General features: G+C 35.7%; 1 protein-coding gene across 1 annotated transcript in view; it reads left to right on the forward strand.

Moving 5' to 3' along the window:
* The first annotated feature begins 3,828 nt into the window (after positions 1–3,828).
* Positions 3,829–13,078, forward strand: part of LOC150083697 (suppressor of lurcher protein 1-like) — a 94,013-nt gene continuing 84,763 nt past the window's right edge. Inside the window, exon 1 of the mRNA XM_090377439.1 lies at positions 3,829–4,219. The gene's annotated coding sequence lies outside the window, so the exon portion shown is untranslated. The remainder of the gene's footprint in view (positions 4,220–13,078) is intronic.

Raw genomic sequence — 13,078 nt, forward strand, 5'->3', positions numbered from 1 at the left:
ATATCATTAAAGAAACTATTTCGAAGGAATTTTCAGGTTTTGAAAAGTATTATAATATATTGCGCGAATGGACTCCCGTTGTTTGTGACGTTAGCATCTATAATCCATTTGTATATTAACAACAGGTGGAAGGCGTGTGTTCATTCAGCTCTGAGCTTTGGATTGCGAAAAAGTGCCTTTAATGGATGTGAATATTCGACTATGGACTTGTGTTGGCACGCTACCTTGTAAGCAATTTTGGAACTAATATTTTAAATCGCGTAAATTAAGCTGCCTCCGGAGTTTTCGTCCTTTGAAACTAGTTTTCCTTGTTGAAGTCTCGAAGGAAGTGAATCCAAAACCTAAGAATATACTGAATGCGTTGATAAAAGAGATCCATCCCGCTTTCATACCTTTCCCAAGAAATTCGAGATTTTATCTCAAGCATACTGCGGCTGGTGATCAGATCTGTCCATTGATCTTTAAGAACTCTATACTTTAGTGTAATTGAATCTACTCTCTTATTTTGTATTTGCTCTAATTGCATCAGATAAAAGGTGTTTACTTAACAGCATCTGAGTAGACCTCTTTAATCAAGCAAAATTGAAATTCATCATTTATCAGTTAATTAATGTATTCTCCTCTTCCATCCTAATTTTATGCAATTTATTCGGGGCTACGCATCTCCTTGGCCTACGTACTACCTTGTTTAATTATGCTGTTATCTACGTGTCTGTCTACCACCATCATCGAAGTTTTCTATTTGCATCTCTGATGTGTCTCACATAATAAGCTCCTCTCCACTTACCAATTTATCTAATTTCGACTAATATAATTATTCAGTGTGATCTTTCATAAACAAAGGCTACTTAATTCTGAAGTCCAATCGAATCAGTTAAATCTAACATGCAATTTATCCATCAGTATAACCTACTATTTTTCTCTTTAATCCAGTTTAATCCAGTCTAATAAATTTACTAATCCGGTCTAATCTGAATTCTATCAATTAATCAAACCCGAGATCTCTTTCTAATTAAATGCAATGTACTCCATAATATCTTCATTATTATCTTCAGTTGTCCAAACGATGAATGGTTTAATTCCTCCTGAAACTGTAATTTATCCTCAAATCTTATCCAAGTTTGATTAGCTCCTAATAATCTGACTAATTAGATATTTGTTTATTAAGCTGTTCACCTTGATTATCCATGTTAAATTCAGGCTAATCTGCTAATATCCATTAATATGGCATGATTAATCTGTAATTAATCTATAGAAGTGTTTATAATGATAATCTATTTTAATCTGTAATTTAATATTTATTCTTATTATCCAGTAATCCAGCCCAATGTATAATTTATCCACTAATATAATCCAAGTGGATTTAATCGGAAAATGGTGGACATATAACAATCTACCATCCTTTATCCATTTTAATCTTTTAATTTTATTTATTTAATCATCTAGACCATATGGATTATGGTCTAGATGATCCTTTATCTAGCCTATAAGACATCCTTTATCTGGATTAGTGTATAATTTATCCATCAATGTGATTATCCGGAAAAAGTTTGTATTAATATGATATATCCTGTCGTATTATCGTTCATTAATACGATTCTCTAGATAAATCTTTTATCTAGAAATTTAATTTATATAAATATAATTAGTTATATAAAATAATTTATATAACTAATCTTTTCCAAGTTTGATTATCATATGATAATTCTGAAAATAAATTATGATTATTACCTATTCAAAATTAAATTGCAATTATTGCCTATATAATTCTGAAATTATCGGACTAATATTAAATATGTTTATTAATCCGATCATCTTGATTATTATCCCATTTAATTCAGGATAATCTGAAGGTGTCCCTTTAGCTTGCCATGTGACCATTCTTTATCTAATTTAATCTATAACTTATCTGTTAATAGGATTATAATTATCATCCATTATCCATTTTAATCTGTAATTATTACTTATTATTATCCATATAATCCAGTATCCACTTTAATCCAGTTAATCCATTATCCACTTTAATCCAGATAATCCATTATCCGTTTTAATCTGTGAATATTATTTATTATTATTATCCAGATAATAATAATAAACAATAATGGCAGATTAAAATGGATAATAGATGATTATTATAATCCTATTAACAGATTAGCTATAGATTAAACTAGATAAATAATGATAATAAATTAGATAAAGAAATGAACAATGCTAAACTAGATAATAAAGATAAACATAAATAATAATATCCAGCCAATCTGTAATTTATCCACTAATCTAATCCAAGTGGATTTAATCGGGAAAGCCTGGCATATGACCATCTTGATTATCCTTTATCCATTTTATTCCGAGATAATCTGATTTGACCATCTAGATTATTATCAGGTAATAATCTGTGCTTTATCTCTTGATCTGATTCCATTTTGCATGTAAATGAAAAATTAAATAACGACTCCTTCTGAGATCAATTATAGATTCCTTCTGTTAAATTAATCCAATACACGTATTTCACATATTCACCTACTAAACCGAAATACAGTCAAAATACAAATCAATACAGACACCAAATTAGACCCAATGAGTCTATACGTATATGTACAACTATTCGTAGATAATTAATAACTTTATAAGAGATAATAGAATCTAGTTTAATCATCCAATTCATAATTGAACATCATATTTTTAACAACATAATTTTAATTGATACGTACGTTTAATGTCATTTATTAGAATTTACGTAAATGTGGGATTCGACTAAAATGATCGATGACAAAGACTCGATGTATTTATTTGAAATTCTACATTGAAAATCGAAGCAGCACTTTGCCCGGTGAACTGATAGAGGGAAGGTCAACAGCAGAATGGAACGAAGTCAAGCTGCTCCAAGTTAATCAATTTATCAGAGGATAGACAGAAACTAAGGTAGTCAGAGATAATGGCCCTTCACTCTCGTTAATGGAGGGTAACCAATGCAATGGGCGTTCATTTTCCACAATGACTTAGACCACCTTTACAATTGGCATACTCTGATGCATCGGATTCCGAATGTCCGGAGGAAATCAGTTCACCACAGAATCTATAGAAGCAGATGGATTCCACTGAAATTTGTCTGGTGGTGATCGGTGACAGTTCTCAACAAGACGGATTAAAAATGATTCGTATCAGGACCATTTTAAGCCATTACGGGGGGGTAGTTGGCATCGTAATATTTCTTTCCAGCGTGACTTTAGAGACACATATCGTGCAACCACAACGCCAATTAAAATACCGTTAACACAAAATCCATCCCAACTTGTCACATCTTTAACAAATCCTGTGTGTGCGAGTCGTGTGATAAAGGCATCGTTGGGAGCTTGGAAACAAAAGCAGGAAAAAAAAACTGTATCGACTTCGGGGAGGGTGGAGGAGTGGCTTGCAGCTAGTTGACGATTCCACGCGTCCCCGTTATTATAAAGCTATTTATTATCCTAGGCACGTGAGCTCGCTACTTGTAACGTAATCCATAAAGATTAAACAGCTATGCGGGTCTGGTATCTTCCCCTTCCATCTTAAACAAGCTTCCAGTATGTTGGGGGAGTTAAAAAAACACACACACAGCAAGGCGGTGCCTAAACTTATACAGCGTCGATTAAAGGGCGAGCCCAATTCTGTCGACACTACACCATGGGGTAGCTTTGATCCAACGGAGGCAGCGACATCCCCGCTGCGTGCATGTTTCGCTCTTCCGGTGCCTACATGCGCGCCAGAGAGGCAAGCATTCTCCGACCAAGGCGCCAATCGCTTGCACAAACAGCGCATGCACTTCTCCTTTATCCACGGGATGTGAGGGCCACACTGAGCCCTCGCTCGTATCCTACCTGAGAGACAAGATCTCCGACATTGTCAATTCCTTTGATTTCAAAAGAAGTTCTTTTTTAAGTTTTCTTTTTTACGTGTTTCTTAAGTCTTTGTAATGTTATCTTGACGAGTGAGTTTCCAACTTTGTGGCTGGATACAGCATCAGTGGTACAGAGAAAGTTCCCAACATCCGACTTGTACCTATCGTATCGTTTCGCTGCTGGGAGTACTTAAGTTAAAATTGTTAACACCTGTATGCTTTTAGTATTTATCTTGTATACATTGTGGTGAGTAGTTTGCAATGACTGGAATTATTTACCACCCCCAGGGTCTTCGGCAAGATGTGTAAAATATGTGGGAATGTTAGCTCGATGTTATTCAGGTAAGTGCTAACCCATATGGTCCTGAAAACTGCGTTTTTCGAATTAAATTTCTAACTATTGACTCCCAATGATTTTGGAATTCCATTTAGAAGGAATTTATTACTATTGGTTTTAGCTTTTTTTTAGTATTAAGACTATTTTAGGGAGTAAAAACCTCGATTCTGAGTCCCGGACTACAATTTCCTAATATGGATGGAGTAATAGATAAACTATCCACTTAAAGTTATTGAAAATTAAACCTTTTTGCCATCGTACCTTTGAGTCTTCCATGGGCTAGATTTCAAATTGTTGAAAATTTTGTTCCAAGGAGCAAAAGGCATACAATAATCTATGAAATTACTCTTTGATCACCTCATTTTAAAACGTAGGCTATTTTAAAATAAGAAATCGGATAGTTAACAATTGAATTTCTAATATAGAAGTGAATTAAAAATAGCTCATTGCACATATTTATAATTTTTGGAGTATGTCTTATCTAATTTTCTGATTTATTTGATAGAATAAGTCTTCAAGTTCCATCGGACAAGAAAAACTAATTTGTAATGACATGCCGACTTAGAATCTTTTGTTTTCAACTTTGGTTCCTTTGCTCTTTGTCCGAAGAGAGCGAGAGAGAGAGACAAAAAAAAAACTGTTATCTCAGAGTAAACAAGAAATCGGATTCCCTTTCTCTGAGAGATTTTAACTTTGTAAATACCATTGGGAAATCTAAAAGATTTCTGTGTTCCAACCAGTAAAGGAGGAACGATACTAGGGACCATTAAAGTATAGAATAAAAACCTAATTATCTCATTGGAAAGGAGTATTTAATTGATTCTTCTGAGGATAAAAATGATGCATATTTATTTGATTCACCCAGAAGAAAAGTTAAATCTTTATTCCTATCGTTGAAGTAATTCATTTATAATAGAAATGAGGAGAATGCACAGACACACACATTCAAGAACACAGAAGATAATCTGTAAGTACCAGAAAATTCATTAAGCATTTTAATGAGGTTGAATGCAAAGACCTTTTTGAGTTTCTAATAACCCTCAAGCTGTCCAAACTTCAACTGGGAATAACAAACAGATGGCTTCTGGTCACAGAGATGTATTATTAATAAAATATTAATTTTCATTTTGGTTTGTTGATGAGTGGGATAATTCAACCCTTTTAATTTCTCCAAGATGTGATCGATGGATATGCATCGGGCAGTTTAGTCCAAGGGAAAACGGAGTTATTAACCAACTGAGGAAACTTTATCAATTATGAATCAATGGAAAATTATCAAAAAAAAAGAAACTCAAATGCTGTCACCTTCAAAGATTCCAAGTACATCTCTTTTTATTGTTTTTAGCTATATGGAAAACAAGTTCCACCGAGACAAACCTCATTGTGTTTTTAATATGGTTATGAGCACGATAAATGATAATACTTTCTTGTACATAATACATTAGAAAAGCGAGTTACCCTCTGCATAAACATCCTTGCATGACTCCCTTCTTTAGCATGTTTTTTTTGTTGTTGTTATAAAATTCTCTTAAGTTTTACATCCAGTAATTATGTGCGTGTCGGAGACCTCAACTTTATCTTCCATACAGCTATGTCACGATATCGGGTTAATGTTTTATGCATTACAAAGAAGTAGTGGTACTGTGGAGAGAAGAAGGGCGAATATTTTTAATTTCTGAAAAGTCAAGTGCGTAAAAAATAGTAGGAAACTTTGCAGGCAATTTGCAATGATAGTTCCAGTTTTTCATCCAGCCATTGTCACATATTTATTAACTGTTGCATCAACGCCTCTCAACAACACTGTATACTTTATATATTTAATTAAATGAATTAGCATTTAAGTTCAATTTAAAATCTTCCTTACCCCTAGTCCTCTTTAATTCCTCACCGAAGACCAAAGATCAACTTCCTCGAACATCTCCCTTACCCCTAGCTCTCTTTAACTCCTGACCTAGACCAAAGACCAGCTTCCTTGATCACTCCCGCAGTGGTTGTTGATTTAAGGATGTGTGCTTTACTAGAGATGAACTCAGAATTTTAAAAGAACTAGTTAATTATATTTCAGCTTGTAACGTTAGGTTCATTATCTTCTGGTGACGTCTGATTTTTCTGGAGACCTGATTACTTTTGTATTATTGGGCTTAATTATCTCACGGACATCACAGAGGGAAATTAAGATTGGAAACAAATGCCTCATATCGTTCTCTCTGACTCTTGGGACGTTGATTTAATAGATGGACTCGGAGATAATTATTACCATTTCCACTGCTAAAGTAATTATTTGTCCTGTTTATGCGAGTGAGTTCAATTCTGGAGAATTAATTACCAAACTTTCGCTTTTAGGTCGGTCAGTAGTCAATGTTCACCTCGGGATCCATTCTAATATGACGCAGAAGAGTAAATTCTGCTTAATGTGAAGATATACTTGGAAATTTCTGGCATAATTGTTAAATTATGAATAAGTGGATAACTTGTTGGAAATACATCCTCGTAAGATCCATCATATGGAACACTTCCCTCAGTTTAAACGAGTTTCCTCGGCATTGAACTACATATAATAACTACCACTTTTCTATCGAAATAAGGAAATGCTAATTCAAGTATTGCAGTACAAAAGTAACTCGTTGCTAAAGTGGACAGTGGTCCTTATACCCGTAGCAGAAGTATGTTATTGCTTATGAACAGACCTTGGTACTGGTTAACGATCTCAGATTACCAAGGCAACAGAACTCGGTGTTCTAAAGTTCAAGGAGTTTTAGGTTAACGATGTTGCAGATAATTTAGCTTCCATGAAGTACTTTAATTCTACCCTGCGACTATTTCAATCGATGATTCACTTCCAAATCGAAAGATACAATGCTAATTTTTGTTCTCCAATACGTGCCTTCATCTTTGCAAAGGCTGCCAATTTACTTGGGTCGATTTTGAAATGCAACCAGGCGCACTTCTAGTTTCCATAATGACCATTAAGAAGACAGATTAAAATTCTTCTAAATAATTCTTATTTCGAATGCTAATGCTGTCCAGGGATGTATTAATATTGTAACGTTACCACTTTTATACATTCGCTGTGTTTCTCCTTAATTTTGAGATAATCTGTATTTAAAAATTGAGAGAAGAAAATAGATGTTGTTGTTTCCTGTTGGGTACTATCGATATAGGTCTGATGGAGAGGATAATCTTCTGTTCATTCGAGGCATTTCTTTCGTAATCCCAGAAAGGGATCACTTCAAAGACCCTCTGATACGTAGAAGAGATTTAGGATTTAGCGTCACCCGGGACCGTAACAGCAATGTTCTCCACGAGCAACCTGATATCTTAATTTTTCGCGTTTGTACACATTGAAGAGTGGATAGGAAATTGAGTCCTTCAAAAATTTCATTTTCTGTGCACTTGTCGGTTAGCCAGACATAATACTTGAGCACGTAAGAGTGGACGTCTTTCCAATACAAAAACACATCTTCCCCAGAATAACACGAACACCTCAACTGCACCAATTGAATTCTTCAATATCTCTCGCTGGAATTACAAGAGACAAGAAACAAAGAAGGGCACCTATCCAACAGCTAAATAAAAAACAAAGATATCTGAATATTTACGTGTAGCATCTAAAAGAATATTGAAAATCCATAAGTACATTTCCTTTTGCTATCATCTCAACGATATTATAATCTTAAGTCCAGATCGGAGAATCCTGTTCAGTTTGTTTTCTGCTAGTGATAGATAAACACCTCAAACTAATGTCTTCTAAAAAAAGGGGAGTAATTTCTCTTTATAATGAGGGTTATTCCCAAAGGTTAATTACCTGAAGAGTAGAGTGCCATCATTCTATAATTTCTTATTAAGTAATCAAGTTTAGAAAAATGGGCACTATATCAATGAGGGTCGGCTGCGGTAAGAAACAAAAAATGCGCAATCTTTTGAAACTAAAAGAAAAACATCTACATAAAAGAAAACACATAGTTCATTATCAGATTATTTGAAGAAACTTGATTAATGTAGTCGCGGTGTGTTGCTGACATCGTGTCATCTATTAATAAAGTTTATAAAACAGCTTAGCCTTGTGCTGGGATAAGACTACGTGTATGTCCACGTATTGTCTATTTTTTATTTATTTTGGTCTAAAAATTGAAGAGTAATAATAAGGTACCATTGGACCCAAGGGATAACGTCATCCCAGTTGCTCCCAATGAATAAGTACACACAGCAACTTTGTGTACATTACTTTTGGGAAATTATTATTTGTTGTAGTAGGATTTTAGGAGCATTGGTGACTAAGGCTATATTGCTCCGTGTGTTCTGTGGTCCATTATTTGTTTGCTGAACGAAAAACTCTAGTTTCCGGGAGAAAAAACCATGCTACCATCGCCTTAGACCGACTAACTCAGCCACGCTGAGAAAAAGGCCTATAAAAATTCCTCATATCATCGACGGGACTCCAACTGAGGCCTTTTTCCACCGTGTGGGGAGGATGGCAATTCTACCAACTGTGCTGTACCCACTAGGGCTTTTAGGAAATGTGCAAATTATCTCGTGCGCACTTGAAAATGATAGTTCATTTAATAATCAACTTTTTTTACACTCACCGACCAAACAATTATAAAACGTTATTCACTATCGTGGTTGGTTATAACTGCGAAGCCGAACTGGCCTTTTCCAACATCTCACAGACATTCTCAATTCGATTCAGATCTGCAGAATTTAGGCGGCCACAATAGATGTTGAAAATCTTAGAAATATTCCTCGAACTATTCAGATACAATGTGTTCTTGGTGGAACACACTGGGATTTGGTAGTCTTTGGGTGCCAATAGGAAAACCACTTCTTTCTGCAAAAAATCGGAAGATTCCACTGATGTGGTGCTGCCATCACCAACACTGGACTGTGGAATCAAGGAAAAAGATCAATTGGTCTGACAAGTTTCGATTTTCACTTTTATGCACTAATGAGAGGGTGAAAGTGAGAGGGTGAACCTCATAAAGCCACGCATCCTGACTCTCTGGTGTCCACAACTCAAGGACTATAGGTATATCACGGTATGGGGTACGTTCTGTTAATACGGACTGGGTTATTCATACCGTCAGAAGGTTGTGTTATCCCACGAATACCTTTCTGTCGTAAGGAACCAACGTCACCTGCAATGGTTCATTTTTACTCAGATTCCAATGGATTCGTTCAAAACTACAATGCAATTGTCCAAGAACAGAACAGAGTTTCGATTTAGTGATTGATATTTTCTAGACGAACATTACAGAATCAGTTGCGACAGACACTCCTGGTGTAAATCTCGTTATTAAGACTTCGGCAAATAAGTCATTAATTTATAGTTTATTAATTGGAACAGTTATTGGAGGACCTGATCAGGAGGGCACTGGCCCATTTTACTAACGAACTAAGCAAATTGGTCAAGGTGAGGCATCGAAACATGTTTGGATCATAGAGAAAACACAACCTTGGTTATATGAAAGTCTAAAATTGCTTTTGTTGTAAACAAAGGTTCCTTTGTGGAGCGTAGAAAACTCAAGAAAGTAACCCATTTATAAGTAAGCTTTTAAGAAAGCAAAACCAAAATTTCTAAAATGTGGAGACGAATTTAGTAATGTACAAAAGGTGACCAAAAAGAGAGACAGATTAAATTAAAAATATAAAACGTTGAGTTAATGAGCTTCTAATATTATTTCAAACACTCAGAATGATGTTCATTAGTTCAGTGTGCAATGGAAAATGGCGACCTTTTTTGTTCAGAGTTCAGCTCAGGAAATAGAAAACAAATCAGGGGAAAAAACACAACTATAGTGGATATGCGGTATTCTTTTGATGCTTTAACGCCTGTAATGTTTCTCGTCAATTGAATCTGTGCGCTCTTGCATTACCGTGATTCAGTAGCCATCTGGAACCTTTCAAATCAAATATTTTCTGGCCCACTTTCTGATTTAATATCTTTAGAACTTCACTGTAACGTATTTCAGATACAGTCCAACGTTTTTCAACTGTATGAGTGTGAATGCTTTTCGTAACCACTTGCCAGCAGACATCAAGGGTCGTTCCTTCTTTGGAGTTGGAAATGTGCTATGCGCCAACTGTTAACTTTGTTTTTTTTTTGGTTCAGGATCGCAATGATGAATCCATGACTCTCCAATGGTTATTCTGTTCATTGAATCGTTCACATCAATTCGTATTTTCGAGGCAAACCGATGCCAGTTCTAACCATCCTTCGTTCACGAGTAAGAAGCTGAAGGACTGAACGTGATCAAACACGTACCATTCCTAAATTTTCTTTCAAAATGCTTCGCAAACTATCATAACTAATAAACAACCTTTTAAACTTTCCTGTACGTCTTCAAGGATGATAGCAGATGATCAAGCAACAGTCACATCAGTTACTGATGTTGTCGGCCGTCCTGGGTCATGATTTGTGTCTCTTCCATTCTGAAACCATTTATGCCATCATAATGCAGTGGATTTGAGTGCGGTAGTTCGTACTTAGGCTTTCTGTAAAGGCTTTAATCTTTCTGTTACGATTTATTTTGGATATAAAATTACTGGTTGTTGTTGTTGGGGTTTAGGAGCATCGGCAACTAAGGCCACGTAAAATTACTGGAAATCTGGATAAACAAAAATGTATATGATAGAGATAAATATCTGATGATGAATTCTTACTTTAAATCTCCGAAGTGCTAAAGTATTATTAAAAAGGGACTTGAAATGATATTGAACCATGAACTTCAACGGTATTCAGTGTTAATAAAGTTTCTCTCACAAGCCAAAATCTCCCTTGGGCAATGAATTTCGATTTTTCCAAGAGAGAGAAGCTGTGAGGATGTATGTGATTTGAATGAAAACACAGAGAATGCCTCGCTTCCTCTTAAAACTTCGTTTATCCAACATGAGCTATTGGATTCAGTAGGATTTAGTCGCCAATGTCTCGTTTCCGGCTAATTTGCGCCGTGTTTGTGTACGGAGTCATTGACAGCCCGCTCGGAGAAGTTCCGTGCAATGTGTGTTCCAGTTCACCCCATTGTTTCGTCTCCATGACGTTAGTCTGTGTAAACATGATTTCCATTTCAAAATTAAATACATGCAACCGGTTTATTAGGCGCAAGCACAGTCTGAGAATTGTCAAGGCAGTAAGATGTTCGAAATTAATGAAGCGGCTCACATATTTGGACATTCTAATTAGGGAGATCATCGGCAGGCGAAAATGGGCCTCCGAATTTCGTTGAGTGTTCTTTTGTGGACTCTGTAAGATTCTCTGGAGTTGCTTAATCGTTTTTGTTGAGGTCGGCTTTCTATTGTCGGTTTTTATACGTTTTTCAGAGATTAAAAAAAACAGGATTACACGGTTTTATCCTCTTAAGTTTCTGTTGGAAGTCGCTAAACTCAACACCGCTACCCATCTGCTGCATTTCATTGATCTCCTTTACCTCTAGGGAACCCGGTTGCTTTTATAACCATTTCTTAGACGTAGATGGTGGTTCGTTTTTCACAAATCCCAAAAAGTGTTCGAATACTTTTGACTATACGCTGTATTTCTTTAATGTATTTTATATCTGTTGATCTACTCGAATAAACTCCTATTTAAGCCTTATTTGAGCCCGAAGGGATTAAAAATCAGCGCCGATATTTTGTAGAATTTTTAGAGAATGTTTATTGTTGACATAAACCTGTTTACAGAAACAAATTACTTAGTGGCGGGTGCCTTCGATAAACCATAACGGATAAAAAATAAAGCGTTCTGTAAATAAATATAAAATAGGATGACTCGCTGATGTGTTTACTTTTGGTGTTAGTCTTCTATTTTCAGTAAACAAACGAGGAAAAATAGCTACAGCGTCATCTACTGGCTGGTTCGAAAAAAATGCTAAAAATTAAAACGTAATTTGTAGAACCTGCCACTAGCTGTCGCTCTACAAAAATTGTCTCTTGTCAATTTATAAGACGAGAAGATATTTGAAGTGGAAAAGTTTGCGTCAACCACCATTTTAGGGGAAAAGAAGTGAGATTTATGTTAGAGGAGAGTTTTATTGTAATTAATGATGTAACAAATGAAAATAAATACTTTAGTCCATTTGTATCTTAAGTAACTGATGTTTGGAGAGTCCGTGGTCAATGTTTGAAAAGAATCCGTCGGCGTATTTGAATTCAGCCTTCCCCGGTGACGCTTTTCCATTGAGTGTGCAGAGTTCCTTAATTTGGAGAGGACCTGGAGAAAGCCCATAAACCATCACGTCTTCTGATCGAAAAGTTGTAGTATGTTCCAACGTACCATCCTTTACCGCTCCTGTGCAATGAAGACCTGCCAATTTCCAATCTATCTTCCACAGAAGAGCCTTCAGAACTGCATGAAGAATCTAGAGGAAAAGATAACTGGGATTATACCTTAGAAGCTCGTTCGAGTAAAGCGCCACATTTAGCGAGGTAATTGGATGAAACATAATCCAATGCACTGCTCCAGTCATCTTGTTTCAAAGAATGGAATCTACTGAAAGAATTCCACATACATAAAAAAGACATGCCACTTATGACATGCCATCAGTGTGATATTGTTTTGATTTGATTGGGTTTTTTTTTAAGAAAACGGTAATAATCACACTCCAGATGAGTGGCGCGTGTTCATAGACAGTTCAAGTAAAATTCTGAAGGCTGTGTTGCTCCATAATGGGAATATGGACCTATTGATTTCTGTTGCACATTTTATATATATTAAAGAAGACAACGGAAATGGGAAGCACTTGGTAGAGGAGTTGAAGTACGCCCAATATAAATCGGATGTTTGTAGGGACTTTAAGTTGGGATTCGGTCTTGGTTTGCAAGTTAGTTTCACTAGGTTCTCTTGCGTTCGATGCCTTTGAGACAGTAGAGCG

Source organism: Mastigoproctus giganteus, chromosome 7 (genome assembly GCF_048544385.1).
Source record: "Mastigoproctus giganteus isolate SK-2022 chromosome 7, ASM4854438v1, whole genome shotgun sequence".
NCBI lineage: Eukaryota > Metazoa > Arthropoda > Arachnida > Uropygi > Thelyphonidae > Mastigoproctus > Mastigoproctus giganteus.